The sequence below is a fragment of the Lynx canadensis genome, chromosome B4 (genome assembly GCF_007474595.2).
Source record: "Lynx canadensis isolate LIC74 chromosome B4, mLynCan4.pri.v2, whole genome shotgun sequence".
Taxonomy (NCBI): domain Eukaryota; kingdom Metazoa; phylum Chordata; class Mammalia; order Carnivora; family Felidae; genus Lynx; species Lynx canadensis.
In genome coordinates, this window is record NC_044309.1 from 91,617,409 (window position 1) to 91,639,689 (window position 22,281).

General features: G+C 41.0%; 1 pseudogene; it reads left to right on the forward strand.

Moving 5' to 3' along the window:
* Window positions 1-20,750: 20,750 nt before the first annotated feature.
* On the forward strand, window positions 20,751-21,180 carry LOC115518757 (annotated as a pseudogene).
* The last annotated feature ends 1,101 nt before the right edge of the window (window positions 21,181-22,281 follow it).

Below are 22,281 nucleotides of genomic sequence, written 5' to 3' on the forward strand. Positions count from 1 at the left end.
AGCCCATGCGGACCCAGCATCCGGAAGCACATCCAATTCTAAAGCATTTTCCTCGAAGCCAAGGCCAGCAGGGGTGGGAGGAGCAGGAGAATAAACCCTGGTGGACCTTGCCAGCCTGGGTCCCTCTGGATGCCAGCAGAGTCACGGCGCACACCTCTCTAGCCCCGTGGGGCCTGTATAGGAAATTCTGGTGCACTCAGTACATCACATCCAGGTTACCGAGCTGAGCTCCCTGGCCAGCCTCTGCACAATCCAAACCAGCGTGGAATGACCTCAACAGAACCGAGCCTTTGAGGTACAAAGGCCCTTCAACTTTCCTCTCAAGTCACTTGGAAGCAACGTGCCCAGCACACTTCGTCAAGCAACAAAAGGTCTACAAGCAACCTGGCACGGACAGTCGCCTTTACAAAAGAAAATAGACAGTAATTATGAAAAGCCCGCAGTCCTGCGGTATTAACTTGACAGCAGGGACTGCGCTAGGGCATAACTCATCTCCCAGGCATCGCTCCCAGCCCCAGACCCCCAGCCTAGGGACAGCATTCTCCTCCTCCCCTCCCCCCCTCCGGAGACCTGCGGCAGCGCCCACTTCCCGCCCCGAAGCTCTTCCTCCCCCTGCTCCACCTCCTCCTCCTCCTCCTCCTCCCTGAATCTCCAGCAACTTTGGGCTTCCTAGCACCAACGAGCCCAGCCAGAGGCAGGGACACCGCGAAGGCGGCCGCGGGAGAGGCAGGAAAGTTTGAAAAGTCACTTAAAACACTGCAGGACCCCCTACCAGCGCCCACCCCGCAGGCAGGCGCCCAGGGCTCCACGTGCAAGCGGGCCCCGGAGAAGCTACAGTACCCCCTACGCCCCCCCCTCGAAAAAAATCATTCCCCAAACGAAAAGTTCCCTGCCTACCGCACCCTCCCTCTTTCGTCTTCTTCCCGCACCGCGCCCCCACCCCCACCGAAGAAACCGGTCCGAGTTCGCACGGCGCCGCCTCTATCCGCCAGCGGCCCCGGAGGGCGCGGCGCCCCTCCCCCGTCGGCCGGTGGACAGGTCAGGGGGAGCTGGGGGAAAGGGAGGCACCGGGGGCGGCCCCTGGCCCGGACCCCCCTTCCCTGCCTTCCCCCGCCCCGTCGCCTCACTCACCTCTCTCCTGCTCTTCCGCCTGCAAGCAGATGGGGATATTCTTCTTCCAGCCCGGCATGGTGTCTGCTCCCTGCGCTCGCTCTCGGGCTCGCTCTTCCTCTCTCGCTGGCCCCCTCTCTCCGGGGCTCGCCGCGCCTCCGCGCTCGCCCTCTCGGGCCGGCCGCTGTGCGCTGGGGGGCTGCTCAGCGGGGCTGGGGCGCCGAGGCGGCTCCCGGGCACATCGAGGCGGAGCCGGACGCCCCGCGCTCGCCTCAAACTCGCCGGCGGCTCCGGGTGGCGGCGGCCGGGCCAGGCGGGCCGGGCCGGGCTGCCGGGGCTGCAGCAGCGGCCGCCGCGGCGTGGACCTGAGGCCGGGCCGGGCCGGGGGCGGGACGCGTGCAGGCCGAGAGCTGGGGACTGCGGAGCCCCCGGGAGGTGGGCGCCGGCGGGAGGAGTGGGCTCGCGCCGCCGCCTCCTGCCCCTCCTCCTCCTTCTTCTTCCCCTTCCTTGTCTCTCCGCCGCCAGCAGGTGGGACTCGGAGCCGCCGCCGCCGCACAAAGCTCCGCCGGCGGCAGGACTGAGGCTGCGGGCTCCCCCGGCGCCTCTCGGCGGAGCCTCCCCCGAGACGCGCGCGAGGCTGAGCGGGCACGGAGGGGGCGCGCGCGCTCACACCCTCCGCGCCCCGGGCGACCGGCCTGCGAGGCGCGCCCGGCCCGCCAGGTACCGAACTGGCACCGAGCCGCGGGTGCGGAGTCCACGCCGCTCCGCCACGGCCGCCACTCCTCCCTCCCAAAACCCAGACCGGCGGCTCCAGCGGCTTAGGCAGCGACCTCGCTGAAGTAGGGGGCAGTGTCCTTCCCTCTAGTCCCTCCTCCTCGCCGCTCTCCCCCGCCCGGGCTGTCGCCCCCTCCCCCGAGTTGAGACTTCGCAGCTACGGATTCGCTAACTTCGCCCTCAACTAAGGGAAATAGCAACTTTCGGGATGGCCAGCGCTGGTTCCAGAAATACGTCTTCTGGTGGAGTGGGAAGGGCGTGAGTGGAGAACCTCTTTTGTTTTAAATGGAGCAGGGAGACCTTGGCTGAGTGAATATGTAATCGCTGTCTGCAAGTATCAGAAGGCTTTTAGGATCAGGTTTTATGATTAGTTTCTTTCCCTTGTCATAGGCTTGTAGAATATGGGTGGAAGAATGGATATGGGGGAGGGGGACAGCTTTACTGTAGAGCCTGGAAGATTCTGCCCAGACATGGGGGCGCTTGCTTGTGATTTCAAAGCATAATGCTAGGAGGGGCTCCTGACAGTCTTCCAGATGACACTTGGCAACTGTCTGCCCTGTGGGGTGATGACATCCATCTGCCTCAAAGCTGGGGGACTGGCTAGATAATCCCTATGTCTTCACCTCCTGAGTGTCTGATGTAGACTGAAGAATTTCACCCCTGAGGCTGTAACTACCGGTTTGTGGTTGTTGGGGACCAACCACTGCACTGTTAGGACTCTCTGTCCTGCAGTTTATTTTGGCCTCTGAAGGAATTGCAGGTCGCGCTCCCAAACTGAGGACATTGGTTCTTGCCAGCCTTGTCTGTCTCTTCTCTTGGAAACATAACCCTACAGCCAGAGAACCACAAATAAAAAAAAAAAAAAAATGGAAAGATAGGATCTTTTTTTTCCCCCCTTGCTTCTGCATAAGCAGTCTTATCAGGCTGGGATGTTTGCTCCTGCCACTGTCCCTTGGCTGGGTGGCCAGCTGTCATTACAAAACTGCCCAGCTGCCAAAGACAAGCGGCTATCTCTCCTAAGCAAAGGAGAGGCCCAGGCCCAGGAGCTTCAAAGGTAAAGGAATTGAAGAGCTAAAGGAAGGGCATCGTCAAACCATCCCAGGGGGTTATCAGTAGAAATCCCGTCTGAGCTGCTTAAATCTTCTTTCCAGACTCTTTGAGAAGTAAAATCCAGAAAATCAATCCGAATGTCGCACCTGTTACTCTTAAATGGTCCACCCTCCGTCCTGAAATAAACAAGACTCTTGCATACTTTTGTCTTGTCTTAATCTTGTTTCAAGATCTAGAACCACCAATCTTATGGAGAGAAAGGCATTTGTCATTGATTCCCCCCAAAAGAACAGGGCAAACCCAGCCATAACCAGGCCAGCTGGTGTGTAGGCAGAGATCTAGGTTTTGACAACATAGAAATAACCACAGCATTGGCTGTGCTTGCTTTTTGTTTTAATGGCATCTTAAATAGCCATGTAGTGTGTGGTTGCTCTAACAAACATAACCCAGAAGACCGGTACGCTAAAGTATGGATTGAATCATGCTCATATAGTTACATCACAATCAGTGGTGCATTTGTCCTGCTGAGTAACAGATTACAGTTGATAAGGAAGTCCAGCTCACAACGGTTAAAATAATAGTATTTTAACTCAGGGAGACAAAATTCCTACTATGTGTTAGACTCTGGGCTAAGGCTAGAGATACAAGAAGAAAATTACAGTTTAGAAGTGGAAGATCAATTTAATACATTCTATTTGTGTGTTAGGGTGAGATATTATTTTACAGGTTGTACAACTGAGACTGGTAAAGAAACTCTTCAAAGTACTTATTGTCCAAACAGTTGTTCATCAATATCCAGTGTCTGGTATCATCTTTGTATGTACATGTAAGTCATCTGTTAGGCCCTGAGCTCTGTCAGGGGCAAATATGGCTTACCTCTTTGCATCTCCATTCCAGGGACAGTAAGCACTTGTCAATGATGGTTGATGATGGTGGTATTTAATCACCCTTGAGCTGTGCCTACCACATCACCCCAGACCCTAATGAATCCTTTTCATGACACTGTGAGATCATTTGCTAATATCAAACCGGGAAAAAAAAAAACGAAATCATTTAAAAGTTAGTCTGTTATATTTATTTGGTTCCATTGTCTAAAGTCATCTCATATTCCAAGCATTATATATAAAAATCTATTCCAACGAAATTGTAGTGCTACTGGGACTTTCATACAGAAGATATCTACCAGCCAGTAGATTTTTCTCCTTCAGTATTTTTCTCCTTCATCAAGTTTGAAAATCAGTGCCTTTCAAAGACTACAACTACAATGCAACATCTGTTTCTAGACATCACGTACATTAAGAATTTTTGGGAGTGGGGGCACCTGGTGGCTCAGTTGGTTAAGTGTCGAACTCTTGGTTTCAGCTCAGGTCATGATCTCACAATTTGTGGGTTCAAGTCCCACATCAGGCTCTCTGCTGAGCATGGAGCCTGCTTGGGATTCTCTCTCTCCCTCTCTCTCTGCCCCTCCCCTACTCACACTCCCTCTTGCTCTAAATAAATAAATAAATAAATAAATAAATAAATAAATAAATAATTTTTAAAAGGGGGGTGCAACTGGGTGGCTCAGTCAGTTGAGTGTCTGACTTCGGCTCGCGTCACAGTCTCTTGGTTTGTGAGTTCAAGCCCCACATGGGCTCGCTGTCAGCACAGACCCTGCTTCAGATCCTCTATCCCTCCCCTGCTCACATGCTCGCTCTCAAAAATAAATAAAAACATTAAAAAAAAAAAAGAATTTGTGGGAGTGCCTGTCTGGCTCAGCTGGTAGAGCATGTGACTCTTGATCTGAGAGTCTTGAGTTCAAGCCCCCCATTGGGTATGGAGCCTACTTAAAAAAAAGAATTTATGCTCCTTTTTTTGAACGTAAACTTGTCCAGCCAAGTTATTTGTACGGTTTGAATGGTTTCACGGTCTGCGTTTACAGAATTCCATTTCATTTAATTGCCTAACTGGTTACTGTGCACAGCTGATTGCACAGGCCATGGAACACATTCCTAAATGCAGCCTCACTTTATCTACTTTTCTATTTATCATCTTCAAAATAAAATGAAGAAAAGGCATGCCCTCTTGCTACTAGAACCTCCCTCGCCTGAGAGAAAAGGAGGCAAAACCTGTAAACCAAAAGCTTTACTTTTCATGTTTGATCGCCTTTTCCAGCTTACGTGGACACACCCAGGACCTTAAAGAATTGACAATGTGTGTGACAGACACAAAGAGGGACTTCCCTTTCATTACCTTTGTACTCTGACAAGTGAGCCTCCAGTCTCCGGGGCCTCCACTCTAACGGAGTGTTATGACTTCTTGGGACTGAATTTCATGAGTTTGAGGAGTCCCTTGGGAGATGTAAAATCCCAGCTGTTCTTCTGGATTTGCTCCAGGGCCTAAAAACATCCACAATACATTTTTTTTAATCGTGCATTGACTTCACAAACACACACACTGCATACTAAGCAACCACCTGAAAGTTTCTGTACTGCTACCAAACCTAACACATCCTTTCTATTGCATGCAGTGCATTTGAAAACTCTTTTCACACCTGATAGACGCTTCGAGTGGGTACCCGTGGAGTCTTTTAGATGTTGTTAACTCACTTTTAGCTGCAAAACCCTTTTTGAACATTCAAAATGAAAGAAGAAGCTTCCTTGGATAGTTTATCTTCTTGGGGGGAGAAAAGAGAGCAGAAAGCAAACAGAATGAATCCAAGTGTTCTTTACTTTCAAATCTTTGGTTAGGGGAACGTAACTGTGGAAAGGGAAAACATAGGAGAAGAAGCTCTAACATGAATAATTTAAGTAAAGCTTGTGTGAAAGCAAAAAAAAAAAAAGTTCGTCTAAGAAAAATAGAGTAAGTTTTAAAATGACAGTACTGGGCAGAGTAATTGGAGTCAGAGAGAGAACAATGGTTAATTTTATGTGTTAGTTTGACTGGGTTACAGGGGTGCCCAGATATTTAGTCAAACATTATTCTAGGTGTTTCTGGGAAGGTGTTTTTAGATGAGATTAACATTTAAATCAGTAGACTGAGTAAAGCAGATTGCTCTCCCTAATGTGGGAGGTCCTCATCCAACCAGTTGAAGGTCCAAATAGTATGAAAAAGGCTGACTCCTCTCAGACTGAGAGAGGATTCCTCCTGCCTGGCTGCCTTTGAACCAGGACATCAGCTTTGTACTGCCTTTGGACTCGAACTGAAACATCACCTCTTCCTGTGTCTCAAGCCTGCCAGCCTTTGAATGGGAACCACACCACTGGGTCTCAGGCCTTAGGATGCAGACTGGAACTAAAACAGCAGCCTTTCTAGGTTACCAGCTTCCTAACTGCAAATCGTGGGACTTGTCAGCTTCCATAATCACATGAGCCACGTTACTGGAATAAATCTCTTTACACACACACACACACACACACACACACACACACACAAACACACACACCCTATTGGTTCTGTTTCTCCTAGAAACCTGACTCATACAGAGACCTATCCAAACCCTGCCTCTACCACATACTAACTTTATAATTCTGGGCAATTTATTTAACCTAATTCTATGTTCTCCCCTGTTTGAAATGTAATGCCTATATGGAGATACATGATGGGGATTAAATGAGCCGGTATAGATAAGGCACTTAGTGCAACACTGACATGTAGTTAATTATAGTTGGAGAAAATATTAATGCATTGGTAAAAAAAAATAAATTATGCAGAGCAGACTCTTTGGTTTCATGGGCTTGGCCTCAAAAAATACAAGAACTCCCTAAAATTGTATGCAAAATTGTATGTATGTTTATGATTCCTCCCTCCCTCCACACATATATCTGCACATACATGCTTGGGGTTACAAGAAAGTCTATAGCCTTCGATAAGTTCTCAGAGGAATGCCTTTGATAGAATCCAAAAAGAGAATAAAAGGTCCTGATAAGAATGAAAAGAAGACGTCATAATATATATATATATATATATATATATATATATATATATATATTGCTGAATAAAAGAAAGTATTAATCCAAAAGAGATTTACCTTCCTAAATTAGCTTTAGGATTACTGATACTCAAAGTTCCAACTTTCTCCTCTTTACATTCAAACTTTGCAAAGTCATCTATACTGCTGACACCCAAGTTTTCAACTCTGATTCATTCCTAAACTAACTGCAATTTCTCTCTGTGAAAGGCATTATCATCATTTCAGGCCCCTGGGAGGAAAATCTGAGGAACATTTTGACTCAATCCCAAGTCCCCAATTGGTTACCAAATTCTTTCAAATCTACCTTTGAAAGTATTCTGGAATCTCTCTTCTTCCTTTGCCCTGATTCATGCCTTTGTTATCTTTCACCTGGGCAAACCAGGTGAGCCTCTTCTAGGTTCCCTTCTTCAGCCTCTCCTTGCTCCAAACCTTACCATAACCAACCTTATTGCTATTGTTTCCATTTGCGTAACATGATGACAAGTTATCTTTCCTCTGTCTCAAATATCTAACAATTCCTCATACCCACTTCGTTTGTCTTCAGCTGCAACTGCTCCCCAAAGATGCCTGCCCTTCCTTCCCTCCCTTGTTCCTTGAGCTGCCCCAGTACCCCCCAACATATCATACACTTCCAAATGTTTATAACTTTGCACATTAGAACCAAAACCAGTTGAGGGTCTGAAGCTAAGAGAAATTGTCTTGTAACTAATATGGACTGCAGTCAGAATTTGAATCCAGGAGTATTGGGGTCTAGAGTTCATCTTTCCATAAATTTATTTCAATCTCAAACTATACTGTTTCCATCTTTCAAGGCCCATTCATATCCTACCTCTTCTTTGCATCTTGGTTTCTCTCATTTCCCCAACGCTCGGCACTACCATATCTTCTTATTTTTACACCATTTTATTGTAACTTATACGTAAATCTGTCTATCCTACTATACTGTAAGTTTTTATAGGAAAGTATGTGTGAAACAAGCCAATTAATTCTGAAGTATAATAGTCAAGTTCAAATCCATCTGTATGATCCTGGACAATCACTTGCTTCTCCCAGCCTTGTTTCCTTATCTATAAAATACAGATATTAATAAGATTAATCTCATATCATTCATTGTCGAGTGGATTAAATGTGTCGGTACATGTCAAGGACTCAGACCAGTGCCTGGCACACAGGGAGAATCTAATAGATTTTACATATTATTATTGCAGGGCCAGGAATGTGCCTTATGCTTCTTGGCATTACCATAGGCATCAAGCATTTGTACGTTATAGTGTGTGCTCAATAGAGGCTTGCTGAGAAGATGAATATTAAAAATAGTTTTCACTTCCTAAATTAATATCCAATGATCATGAAGACAGAGCCCATTAATGTGCTACCGTTGGATAATTTTACCTAGCTTATTTCAATAAGGTTTGACAACTCTTCAAAAAGAAACCTTTTAGGTCAGGATAGAGAACAGTGATTTTTATTATTAGGATTAATATTAGTATTATGAACAAGAGCAAAAATGACTAATTCAATAGAGTTCTAGACATAAATAAGCATTTCATCGAGAAAATAGAATAGATGGTTCCTACCTTTGTAAAAAAAGTTTCTAATAATGAATCCAGGTTTAGCCCCTGGAGTATCTAAAAAATTAGAGCAGTGAAGTGATTAAGGAAACTGACTTTAGAGGGAAAATTAAGATTGGCAAAGCAATGACTAAGAACTTTTTGGTTGAGATTCATAGAATCAGTAAAGGTTATAAATACTAAAAACGGAAAGGAATTATTTATCATGTTGGCAGGTGATAAATAAAAATAAAGGAAGAAATGAAAGAACAGGGTAGGTTGGTCAAAAAGCAAGATTTAACCTGTACATACTGTTAGTGAATAGTGAAAACCACTGATTAGGTAACCCTGTGTGCCCACATATTCTACTGGTTAGCCTACAGATTGATACACGATTTTGGAAAGTAATTTGGCAATATAGAGGAAGTGCAAACTACATATCATTTTACCTAGTTATGCTATTTTTGGAACTCTCTCTTAAGGAAATTATCAAAGATGAAGGCAAAGGTTTATACTCAAAGATGTTTGTCACATCTTTTTTTAGGATGGCAAAAAATTGAAAACGTCTTAAATGTCCAATAATAGGGAATTGTTTACATAAATTATACTGGCTGTTGAAAGGCCTTAAATATCATGAATTTCGGGGCGCCTGGGTGGCTCAGTCGGTTAAGCGTCCGACTTCGGCTCAGGTCATGATCTCCTGGTCCGTGAGTTCGAGCCCCGCGTCGGGCTCTGTGCTGACAGCTCAGAGCCTGGAGCCTGTTTCAGATTCTGTGTCTCCCTCTCTCTGGCCCTCCCCTGTTCATGTTCTGCCTCTCTCTGTCTCAAACATAAAATAAATGTTAAAAAAAAAATTAAAAAAAAAACTTGCAGATGGGGGACATCAGCTTTAAGGCAAGTTCTAGAGGCAAAAGCATAATACTTTCAAGAAATGCTACGTCACCAACACCTTGGTGGAGACAGAAAATAACTGTGTAGAAAAACACACACATTGAAAAGTCTGAATCACAGAGTGAATCATAAGAGTCGAAACTTAAATATGAAAAAATTTAGGAATACCTAACCAATTAATTTCACTTCATTTTTATTTATATAAACTCAAGATATTTGATAAAACTATGTTTAAAGAATTTCTTTCAACAAGTATAAACTAATAATTCTAAGTGGTTAAGCATTGTGTCATAGTATTGGCAGGTTTTTTTCTTGTTTCCTACTAGTACATATAATTATGGTAGATGTTAATATAGATGACTTACTAGATTAATGAAAAGCAACATATATATGTGGTATGAATCCAATTTTTTTAGAGAGGAAAAGAAACATCAACATATGTTCTCTCTGGGTATTATCTGTGAATTTTATTCTCATCTTTTCATACATTTTTGTATTTTTCAATTTCTCTAAAAAGCAATATTACATTTTTTAATTGGAATTTCTTAATAAATATTGTTTTAAAAACAATAGTGTAAAGAAATGTTTGAAGACTTGAGGTTTTTGTTCCCCAACTTCTCTGGAGTTGGAATACCTATCAGCTATTGTGAAGTAAATAGGCTAAGAAATTGAATTTGAGAAGTTTGAGTTTCAGTCTTGCCTCTGCCAGCCTTAGCTATTTGCAAGTGATTTGAGTTTCCCAGAATTTTCATATTCCCAGGTGTAAGAAATACAAAATAATGCTCACTTGCCTACTTCGAAGTAACAGTGAGTGAACATCTGGGATGAAATAAATAGATTATATCATAATTGCATAGAGTTTCGGCGAAGAGCACGAACAACGCATTTTGTGAAGACAAGTCTATCTCCCCTTTAACCGATCATTAAGCAGCATTCATGTCTACACTAGCTGTGGGGCCCAGACCAGCCAATCCATTGAAATCCCAGGAACACCAGCCTTAGAGCAGTTTCTGTGTAATGTGCCAAAAGGTTAAAAAAAAAAAGTCCCTTAAGGATTTGTAAGCTTATTTATTTTTCCAGCTTGAGATAGCACTGAACACAAAGTGCCTGACACATATGTATTATGCATGTATGAGCATTTGTTTATATTCTCTTTGACTTTTAAAAATCTGTTCAATGAGCCTTTTTATTCCGCACTTATTATATACGATGTTTCATTAAGATCCATGGATAGAGTCACTCCTAGTTTATATTTACATTATTTAAGCACTACAGTGATATTTGCTACTGGTTATGTAAATGGAAAAGAAGTTCTGAAATTTATGATGTGATTTTCCTTCTTGCACTCGGTGACTGGGTTGCCTCCAGATTTTTATTTATGCCCTGAAAGATAATCAGCACCTTCCATTTGCCCACCCACACAGTAGCTGAAGCTTTAAGAAACTATGTGGCTAGAAATGAAGGTGGGAGAGAAATAACTCTACTTACTTCAGAATGACAACAGGTAGCCCCTCCTAGAAACCCTGAGGCAGATCAGCTTCCAAGAAGAAACACCAACCCACTTTCTGTAAATGGGAAGCAGAAGTCCCGGGGGCTTTACTTAGAAGCTACCCCAGCACTAAGAAGTCAGAAAAGACCTGTACTGTGGAAATGCCTATAGGCGATTAACAGGTAGACAAAGGGAATTACTTCAAAATTTTAATAAACAATAGACTAGATGAGCAACGAAAAATGTGCCCATCTACCGCCACCCTGAAATCTAACAGGAAATAGGCCAAATTGCAAATTAGTCTGTTTAATGGTTGTATACGAGAGAAAGTGCCTCCTTCTTGTGAAGGAACTGTAACAGATCCAGTCTTGGAGGAAATTATAAACAAGTTAGACTCCTCAGGGCACCTGGGTGGCTCAGTCCGTTAAGCATCTGACTTCGGCCCAGGTGGTGATCTCCCTGCTCATGAGTTTGAGCCCTGCTTCGAGCTCTGTGCTGACAGCTCAGAGCCTGGAGCCTGCTTCTGATTCTGTGTCTCCTCTCTCTCTCTGTCCCTCCCCCGCTCATGCTCTGTCTCTCTATGTCTCTCAAGAATAAATAAACATTTTTAAAAATAATAAAAAAAAAGAAATGAAAAAAATAAGTTAGACTCCTCAAAACAACTTTCCTAAATTCATTAAGTAATTAAATGAGTTTTACATTATAACCCAATTAAAAAAAAAGAAACAATCAAATAAGGAAGAAAAACAAAAACAGAACAAAAAGCCTGAACAGCCACCAGATGAAACACCATGATGACATCTTCTCAGGATCACAGAAAATTCTCTCATATCCAAAACAAAGTGAATTTGAATTTTGTCAAGCAATCAACATCACTTACCTTTTACTTCAGCAAAGTACAGTCCATAGTCTACTAGTGAAATGGACTAGGATGTCCTCTCTGCCTGTAACTTAGGTCTATTTTTCAACTCATTTCACCATTCCAATTACTGTTCTAGTGTTTTATCTTCTTCGTCCTATTCAGAGCAGCCTGAAAGAAATTTTACTTTGAGGCTGCCCACAGCCTGTTCAAATCCTGACCCTTCTTAGCATCCTCTTTTCCATCATCTCTATGTGTTTTCTGTCTCCTGGGAGCTGTCCGCATCGTCATTTCAAGATAGAGACCTGCCCACCTCCTCACCACCATTCCCAAACTGCACCTGTCTCCATTGTAATCTCCGCTTTCTATGTGACAGTTAACTAATCTGATAAAGGAACCTATGCTAATGGACTATCCGTTTACTATTGTGCAACTGAAAGCATGTTGGCTCCCCAGCCTCCTCTCCTTCCAGGAATTTTTACTGTGGCCTTTAAAAAAAAATGCCTTGTTTCATAGAGGTGGTATTAGCAGTGGGAATTTGAGGTCTGATACGGACCTGTGGGAGAAAGTAGGACAGCCCTTTTGTTATTCTTCAAATCACAACACAGAGGAATGGTGTCCCAGGGTAGTAGCTGATGCATTTGATTATTATGTCATGGATGATTCTGCAACAGTTCTGTTCAGAACTGCTGTGGACTCAGTGTTAGGTTAAACCCTAGAAAAATGCCATGGAAAAGCGACTTGCATTTTCATGTCTTTAATAAAGGTTAAAACATTTGAACTCTCTATTTAATTGGTGTATATTTAAACTTTTCTTGCCTTAGTAAAAGAAAGCCTTTTTGGCATTAAACTGCTGCTCTGTAGATCCTCAATGTCTGAAAAATTCATTAAAATAGCACTTTAATTTTGACAGAGTTGAACTACTGGGAAAATTAATTGATTGTTTCTCACTTGAGCTTTGGAGAAGCCATTAAGGTTTTTATGGTTTATGGAAAATTGAGAATTGAAGTACACTAAAATCAATATGCTATCTGATGTACAGAGAAAATGGCACTTCAGATGAAAGAAAGCATAAACAACTCCTCAGAGCCTTTTCTTTCTTTCTCCTGATTCGACAAGCCTATTTACATAGAGCTTCTATATTTACTTGTATTCAAAGTCCTTAGTCAGTCATTTCATTGTGATGCACATTGTGAGGACAGAATAATGAGGTCTGAGAGACGAACCACTGCGTTTTAGAATCTATTCTTTCCTGGTGATTTCAAAAAAAAAAAACATTACGGACATAAAACAAAACACCAAACATATTCGTACAAGTCTGCGTATTTTGTAATGACTTTTAACGAGAAATTTGTCATTGGGCGTATGTGTTAGGGGCAATGGAAAATACCTCTGTGTTCCATATTGTGCTCACATGTATTCTGGAGAAAATCATCAAGCCTTGTGGAAATAATGGACAATGAATTGGGTACTGGCTGATGCCACCAAGTAAGATTTAGGAGCCCATTCTGTCAGATTAAACGAGGCTAAGGAGAGAAAAAAAAGAAAGGACTGGCAAGAGAAAAGATCATTGTGTAATTTGTCTTTAGTCTTCTGAATATATCCCCCCAATATACACACCAATAATTCTGAGGAGGTTTGGCATTGTTCAGTGTTTGCAAACACTGAATCGATTGAAGATTTCAAGGATACCCACTTCCACATTTATTCACTTCCACTATGTGTATTGCAGAAAGAGATATTTTCCTTTTTGAATATTCACTCATTTAGTGCTGGCTTCCAAACTCCTTCAGCCTCGGATTGACCCTTTCCTTCCGTGGGCAGTTAAAATCACTTGCAACTCGCCATCCTCTCACACAGTCACATTCATGGGATATGGGGACACCAGCAGGGGTGGGTTAGTGATCAAATATTTGCTACCATAATTCTTATCTCAGAAACACTAAGTAAATAAAGTAGCCTTATACGTTGCAGATTGGTTATCTTGGGTATCACCGGATGCTTGTGAACCAGGATGGCTGTCTAGTAAGAATTTATTCTGGACCAGGTATTTTGAGGCAATGAAGCAATTGCATAAGGAAACAAGGGTGTGCCCATTAAGTTTGCATTTGATACTTGACATGTTCACTTTCTATAGTTTCAGACTTTATCCAAAGGAGTTAATCATTGTTTACTTCGTCAAGAAGTTAATAATCCCTAAGGAATACACTGTGACTGGAGAAACTCTTTAAGTCTTCTTTTTAAATTGTATTTTAAACTTCTTTTTATTTTTAATTTTTTAATGTTTATTTATTTTTGAGAGAGAGAGAGACAGAGTGTGAGCAGGGGAGGGGCAGAGAGACAGGGAGACACAGAATCAGAAGCAGGCTCCAGGCTCCAAGCTGTCAGCACAGAGTCCGATGCAGGGCTCGAACTCACGAACCGTGAGATCATGACCTGAGCCAAAGTCAGACACTCAACTGACTGAGTCACCCAGGCGCCCCTTAAAATGTATTTTAAACTTCTTTCTTCTGTAGTTTCATTAACAAAGTCTATGGAAAACTAACTAATTCATTAAGAAGTAAGTGCCCACCCAAACCAGGGCAGGGTGCCAGTTTATCTCCTGATTGTCAGGCTGGTGTGCAGTTCTTTACCTGGTCTTTATGCTGCCAACTTGTGAGTGACTAATCTCTGCCTTCTTCTCCTACAGTCAATTTATCCTAGTATATGTTCCCATGATAGGCATCTCTGAACGTGTCTTAACAACTTGTTCAGGGGAAGGCTTTCAGTTGGAATGGAAGAATAGGAATTTTTCCTGCTTCAACGAGTACTCATAAGAATATAATTTATTAAGCTACATCTTCTAAACCAAGAGTAAGAATTTTTTGTTCATGATTATACTATACTCACAGACTTATTGAGATACCAAAAGGGAAAAAAGTCTTGCAAAAGATTCACTATAGCTCTAGTCTTTAAAGGGGGAAAATTGTTAAAGAAAGTATAGTTGGGGTCAGGAAATTTAAGTGTTATTACTGCGTTCCACCGGTGCTGTTCAGTGGTCCCACTCATTTGACATAAGCACCAAACGGTGCTCTTTTTTGAGCAATAATTCTTTTTTTTTTTTTCTGCCACTAAATTTAATCCCACAGGCTGTGAGACCACTGCAGTGTTATTCTTTTTTTCTATTACTGAGATTACCCTTCCTAGTCCTAGAAAGAGAATCTTTGGGTCAAATCATGGTCTCCATGAAATCCACATCGAAGCATGCCTTATTAGTATCAATCATGACACAATCAGAGATTGATTTATTGCATTTTCACCAACTAGCAACCAGCTGAGCAGGTAAAAACTGCCAGGAGACTAGGGAGACAGAGGAAAGCAGACATGGAATTGTTTGTTCTTCAGTAAGCAAACTTACACTGAAGGGTTGGAGAAGGTCCCTGAACCGACAGCTGGAGGGTACCAACCAGCAAGGGAGTGGAGGGTCAGCTAATATTGCAAGGGCCCTACAGAGACTAACCCCATTCCTCACAATCTGTCTGAGGCAACTGTTTTCGGATCAGTTCTTTGAATAAAATATTCAAAGTCTGCAGCAAAAAGGACAAAACATTATCAGCTACAGCTTTATAACATTTCTGTGTTTTTTTTTTCTTTTCAGCTATTTACAAGTTTGTAATTGCATTTAATTCTGATATAGATATCAGTAGACTGCCTGACTTCTAATCTGATAAAAATCATTGGTATGTACTGGGCCCCAGATCATGCTGAAAAGTCTGCAACCTGATCTTTCTTGGTACACTCTGACGTCACTGGTGAGCAGTCTTGATATTCACAAGTTCCTTTAAATTGCAGTCACATAAGTGGAAAACACTTCAAACCTAAGCTGCTAAATTTAAGGGATCAAGAGCAACTGACAGCCATTTCACTCCTTCCCCCTATGAAATCCTTTCCCACAACAGTTCATCCTTTATTTTGTTTTAATTGGAAAAGCTTAAAGTTGAAAACTAGAAGCATATTAAATGTGTAAACATGGAAGAAAGAATTGCATTGTGAATAACAGCATAGAATCCAACAGAACTGCTTTGGATTGCAGCCCCCTCACTTACTACCTGTGTGAATTTTTGAAACCCTGTTGAATGTCAGTTTTTCTGTCTGGAAAAATGGGGATAATATCAGTATTTCTTGGAACATAGTAAGTCAGCTCATACTCACTTTTTAAAATTAAATATTATTCTACTAGAAGTTACTTCTGTGATACATAAAGATTTTATACATTATAATTATAGAGACAGTTACCACTAAAATTTCTAAACAAATAAATTGTAGTCAAGGAACGATATGACTATAAAGTATTCAGTGCTGGGACAGGGACTTTATGAGTACAAAAGACATATAAACCCTAGTCTTTTCCCTTAAGTAATGTACCTCAAAGTTGGGGAGACAAGACTAACTTATGAATATATAATCATTAGTAAACATATGCAGTACTAGCAAATAAAACATTACAGTATTTATTTAAAAGATCAGTCTGGGCACAGATTATTATGGCATCACATGTAAATCAGTCATGTAACATAGTCCTTAATCTTCCAGTGCCTCAAGGCAATTATACGTAGTGATAAAATAGAGTAGCCAATGAAATAAAGTCAGAAGTTGCAGTGAAACAGTAGCATCTTTCAATTTTACATTTCCTGATTGTATCTTCTTCGCAGGGGCCGGTAGGGAACCACTTTAATGTCTGCGATGGGTATTTTGCAGACCTAGCCCCATACTGCAGGGAATACTGACGGAAAGGGATGGGCTTGTTTCCGTGCTTTGTGTATCAGCTAAATCCCCATTGCTGGGTGGAGACCCAATAAGCACAGGCACGTTGGGATAAGGTGATTCTGCTAGCCAGAATCTGGTTCACAGTTCAAATGTGCAACTAGACCAAACCTACCCCTATAAAGCAGGCAGGGAAAAAATATTTCCTCTGCCCCTCTTCCTTACACATCCCTCAAACTAAACATTGCTACATGATGATAGTCAATATCTATTTAGAAGTGATTATGGCTACCTTAAAACAACAATAAACATAGGGAAGGGGGTTTTCCAGGCTTTACCGGCATCCAACAAATACTCGGAGAGCACACTCCTAAAGTGAAGACGGAAAGGAGGTGATAGAACTGAGATACTGACACAGGCTTGCTTCGATGGGAACATTTTCTTTTTTCCAAAATGCAGGCTAGAATTGCCTGACTCTAGGAGGCACGCCTGGGAGTTATTTGTTTCATGGTTCAAAAGTTTGTTTACTGAGCTTTTTTTTCTGATAATGATCTGAAAGTCAGTTTAACTTTAGAATGAATGGCAAGTCGAACTTGAATTTTTTATTATTTGAGTTGTGCCGCAAGAGGTCAAAAATGACCATACCACTGATCCGTGGAAAAACACAGAGCTATTTTCTGTAAAATCGCTAACCTTATCTCCAGTTTAAAGTAACCTTTCGGGAACACACACACATACACATACGTACAAATTTTGCTTCTCTCCACAAAAGTAAAGAAGAGTGGGCAGTTTGAAACAATCAATTCTTATCTAAATTGGGTCAGTTTTTACACAACTTTTTTTTTTACTGTAACTAAGAGTGTAAGAATCATTCCCAAGAGCAAACAATTTCCAATGAATGCTAGCTTCTTTGGTTAGAACAGTGTTGGGAGGTGGGCGGTGGTTACAGAGTAACTCTGGTCTTCAGAAAAAGCTCCAGTACAATTATAAGACATGTTTTCAGGCTTGGCTGTTGGAGTTTGTAACTATTTTGTAATTATATCTTCTACACATATGTCCTATCTCATTTAAGAGATTTCATATCTAGGGGCACCTGGGTGGCTCAATATGTTGAGCGTCTGACTCTTGATTTCGGCTCAGGTCATAATGGGATCCTCCCTCTTCCTTTCTCTCTGCCCCTCCTCCCCCCACTCTCAAAATAAATAAATAAACATTTACAAAAAGAGAGAGAGATTTCATATATAAATAAGTCACGTCTTACCTAGATGTGAAAACTCCTTCAAAGTTATTGGCTACTGAGGTTTAATATCCCCATGATGTAGGTAAAATATATTACAATTTCTGTTAAAATAAGAACAATGAGGCATTCAGAAGCTGTCTCATTTCTATTTGAATAGAACATTCAATATTTGTGGCTTAGTCTGACACACAGGCAAGAGCAACATTCAGTTCAGTTCAGAAGTATATGCAGAGACTAATTAAAATTGTATTTTAGAACTATTATAGGGGAGGAGAGTAATTCTAAATTGTGTTGAGGCTAGTTACAGAATTCTTCATTTATTTTCTCAGACTAATACCCCATAATATTTCAATGGTTATTCTGGTATCATCTGAGGACGTACACATACACAGACACACATATACAAAATTTGAAGAGGTCATATTGCCTTAAGAGATATCCATTAAAATAGTTGTCCCAAATATGTTCTTTTGATTAGTATGTGTTATGTTTAAATGCATATTTTCAGATTTATATATACATTTATTGATATTCCTCTAGCCTTTCCTTAATAATAGACTGCATATCTAGAGAGGAATGTGGGTAAAGAGTGAGCTGTGAGTTCATGTGTGAACTTGCCCTAAAATACTCAATATTAATAATGAGGATTTACCTTTTTAAGAAAGTGAAAGTACTTTCAAAAGTAAAGTTATGTGGGGTGCCTGGGTGGCGCAGTCGGTTAAGCGTCCGACTTCAGCCAGGTCACGATCTCGCGGTCTGTGAGTTCGAGCCCCGCGTCGGGCTCTGGGCTGATGGCTCAGAGCCTGGAGCCTGTTTCCGATTCTGTGTCTCCCTCTCTCTCTGCCCCTCCCCCGTTCATGCTCTGTCTCTCTCCGTCCCAAAAATAAATAAACGTTGAAAAAAAAAATTAAAAAAAAAAAGTAAAGTTATGCTTTTTAACCATTAAAAGTAATTTTTGAGGCAATTTTGAAAAAAAAAGATACTTCCTTTAGCAGCTCAAAAGTAGGAACAAAAAAAAAAAAACAGGCTAAAGTTAAGTCTATGACCATTCTGTCATAGTACATGTTACAAATGATCCCAATATTTATGTGAAAATATACTGTGTCTGGTAAGCTTTGGTTCTCAGTGGCCTTAATATTGCATTTCAAATAAAAGATTTAAAAAGACCAACAAACAAACATTTTTTAAAAACATAAAATTCCTCTCTTCTAGTTAAAAGTGGATTATTGAAGCCATGGTTAATAAAAAGAAAAATATCAAGTAGCTATAATCTTACCCAAATTCACATCTGATTTTCTATTTCAGTTCAGAATACTTCTGTATTCATGCTGAATCTTGGATTCAATATTAATGTTTTGCAGGTTGTCTTGAAACTGGTTCTAAAAAGGAAATCAAGTAGGCAGTCTGCACTTTGATATAGTAGGAGAACACCTTTTATAAAAAAATGTACAATAGTTGAGAGTTATGTTTGTTTTTCCTGTTACTTTTTATTATTAAAACTCTTTCATAAAGCTGTTATTTCTTCTATGCCCAGAAGGCAAGAGCTTGGCTCTCTGTTGAATTAGTTCATCTAAATGTCAACTGTTTTTTGTTTTTGTTTTTGTTTTTTTTTTATGGAATGAGAATTTTGACTTAGTATTCTCATTTAGGACTACAACTATCTGACCTTTAAGATCCTTTCCTACGCTATGATTTCTGATGATTTTATTATAACTTTCCTTAAAATTAAAGGTAAAAAATATTTATCCTAATTGTTAAGTAGAATTCACTGTTATATTAGCTTAAGGCAGAATATGAAAATATTTATGTCAACTATGGCCGTCTATTGAGATGAATATAGATCCTAAGCAATCTCTAAGGAGCTTTCCGAGTGTCTTTGGGTTGCTGCCTGAGAAAAAGGAAGCACTGAAAAATTTCTCCTCCAAAGATTTTATTCTTGAATCCCCTTCCCCCTCTTTGTGCCCCCCCCCCCCCCCCCGCTTTGATATCTCTAAGGAGTGACACAGGCCCAGCGGGAGGGCATAACAAATGAACACATCTGAGCTCACATACTAGATACAGTTGGTCAATGTACAGATACCCAGTTGCTTTTACTTAAATGAGGTTTTGTAGTTTAACCCTAAATGAGGTTTTGTAGTTTAACCCCTTTGCTCTTATTCAAAAACTCCCTCTCAAGGTTCCCTACAGAGTTTGTTGGCTCACATTTGTCCCTTTTATCCCACATTTACTCAAGACTCTCAGTGGCTCCCAGCTCTACATCTTTAGTTCCAGTTTCAAAGTATTCTCACTCCCGTCCCCCTGAATGCTGACTCAGTGGCTCTGCGTTCTCTCCAGTCTGCCCCTCCCCTGTGACATTCCCACTGCTCCCTGACCCAGTGTCCCTGCTTCCTGGGATGGCTCTACATAGTCCTGTCTGTTCTGCTTCAGTTCTTTCAGGGCTTTTTGTGGTTGTTGACTACTTTTCATAGTTTGATCACGTTTCTGCTAATGGTCCTTTTTATTACTTTCAGAGTTTCCCAAGTGAGATTAGCATATAGCCCTTGCCTTTCCATGGTCTGTAATGGCATGCCATACCTACAGTCTAAAGAACATTACCTATCTAGAAATAACTAACATTCAGCATGATGAAATGCATTAAATATGTTGAGAATACATGAGTTCATAAAAAATACTTAAAAGTATTCATTAGTCATCTTGGAAGCTGATAACAAAATGGAGAGGGAGAGACAGAATCAAGCATTTATCATGCTTTTCCCATAAGGACTGTATCTCAGAGTAACCAAAGTGTTGATGAGGGAAAGTTTGTTTGTTTGTTTTGTTTTAATTGCAGCTAATAAATGCAGAAAGGACAATAGAATTTAAACATCACCACTTTGCAATCCCTAACAAGATAAAGAATCTGGGCAAAGGCCATCAATAGCTTCTGGGCCATTAAGTGAAAGACTAATGGGGAGCTTTATAAAGAATGGATCAAGTTGACGATACCAAAACCCACGGATCTAGTTTAACTTTACAAAAAGAGAAACAACCACACACTCTGTGTCTCCTTATACAACAGCGCTTTTCCACCATCATGAAGCTTGGCCACCATCATGGACGACACAGTAACTATCTGGACCAGGAGGTTCCTGACCAACCGACTACATCAGCAGAAACACACGGTCCTTGACATGCTTCACCCCAGCAAGGTAACAAACAGTACCTACGACAGAAATTCAGGAAAAGCTAGCCAAAATGTATAAGACTACACCAGACGGCATCTTTATATTTGGATCCAGAACTCACTGTGGTGGTGGCAAGACAAGTGGCTCTGGCATGATTTATGATCCCTCGGATTATGTCATGAAAAATGAACCCAGATGTAGACTTGCAAGACATGGCCTGTATGAGAAGAAAAAGGCATCAAGGAAGCAGCCAAAGGAATGCAAGACCAGAATGAAGAAAGTCGGGGGGACTGCACAAGCCATTGCTGGTATTGGCAAAAAGAAGGAGTCAAGACTCTGCAGTGACTATCTGTGGTGATTGTGCAGATTTTTCTTGAGAAGATTAATAAACCCAGAGCGTTTATATGTAAAATAGAAATGTATTATATATGTAAAATATATAAACGCTGAGTTTGTTAATAGATAATAATATATATACACAATAATATAGATACACAATACATATATAATACACAATAACATATACACACAGTAATATACATATACACACACAACCCTAACTGTGAAATATTCTCATAAAAAAGTGGAAGAGATTCTTATCAAGGCCTCTAGATCTAACTGCCAATTGTCTAGGAGACAGGATATCACAAAGGCAATCCGTAAAATCCAGAATGTGAACATTTCTACAGGGAAAATTATCTGCTTTCTTCAATAAATTACAAGAAAAACAAAAAAGCAAAGGATACACATATGTTACAAAAACTTTGGAGACAGATTAATGTGCAATGTATACTTTGGCTCCTGATTTGAACAAAGCAAAGCAATTGTAAACAATAGATCTCTCACGGAACAGTCAGAGAAATCCAAAGATTGGGTTTTTGCTAGTATTAGGGAACTATTTATTAAATTTTAGGTGTAATAATGGTATTGTGGTTATTTTTTAGAAAGAATCCTTCTCTTTATTTTTTTTTATTTTTTTTTTAAATTAATATCCACACCCAACATGGAGCCTGAAGTCACAACCCCAAGATCAAGAGTCGCATTGCTCTACTGACTGAGCCAGCCAGGTGCCCCAAGAATCCTTATCTTTAAAAGGTATATTATAAAACACTCATAGATATAGTTATATAAACTCTTGGATTTGTATAAAAATAATCCAGAAGACAGAAGATGTGGATGGGGTAAAGATGAAAGGAGATTGTCCATGAATTGACAAGTTTTGAAGCTGGTGATGGTAGTTCATTATACTATTTTTATACACTTTGGTATATGCTTAAAATTTTTCATAATAAAAAAGTTGTAAAAGATTCAGCAAATAATACATTTCTCTGCAGATGCAATAGGAACTCCAGTGTCAAGAGAGAAGCTTATTCTAGAAATTATAGCCTATCAAATGGAAGCTATTCTGTAGGAGTGTAGTGATACTCTTACCCCACTTTCTTCTCCTTTTCCTCCAAAA